The sequence below is a fragment of the Rhagoletis zephyria genome, unplaced genomic scaffold (genome assembly GCF_001687245.7).
Source record: "Rhagoletis zephyria isolate East Lansing unplaced genomic scaffold, Rhagoletis_zephyria_1.1 Rzeph_scaffold_00063, whole genome shotgun sequence".
Classification (NCBI taxonomy): Eukaryota; Metazoa; Arthropoda; class Insecta; order Diptera; family Tephritidae; genus Rhagoletis; species Rhagoletis zephyria.
Window position 1 is genome coordinate 77,018 of NW_016157147.1, and position 557 is coordinate 77,574.

At 27.8% G+C, this 557-nt stretch overlaps 1 protein-coding gene across 1 annotated transcript in view; it reads left to right on the forward strand.

The window, feature by feature from the left end:
- The window catches only part of Actbeta (inhibin subunit beta), a 287,538-nt gene that overhangs the window by 25,840 nt on the left and 261,141 nt on the right, over positions 1-557 (forward strand). The gene's annotated exons all lie outside the window — the stretch shown is intronic.

The window sequence follows — 557 nt, forward strand, 5'->3', positions numbered from 1 at the left end:
TACACTGCCGGAACAAAGTATTGGCACAGCAAATTTTTCACAATATATGCAACAATTTTCATTCTATTATTTTTCCGCTAATTCCGTATACAAATATGGTTAATTCTACAACAAAAAAAAAACATAAAAATAAAATTCCCAAACTTTGTGCAAAACTCGCGAAAATTCAGCAAATTTTCATGAAAATTTTCAACTTTTTAATCAGATTTTTTAGAATTTTTTCGAGTATGCTGATTTGTGGCCCAATCAATTTTATTATAAAGTGCAAGTTTGAAGTAGCTAGTAATTATGGTTAATTTTTGGCAATTTTTTTCACGCAGTCTCTTCCATAAATTTTTTTTTTCGAAAATACTTTATATGGAAAAAATGCAAAACACCTTTAACAAAAAAAATTCTCAAAAATCAACGCGATTTTCGACTAACTCCGAATCTGCATTTTTACTAGAATTTAATGGGCTGCAAAACTGCATACTCAAAAAAATTCTAAAAAATCTGATTAAAAAGTTGAAAATTTTGATGGAAATTTGCTGAATTTTCGCGAGTTTTGCACAAAGTTT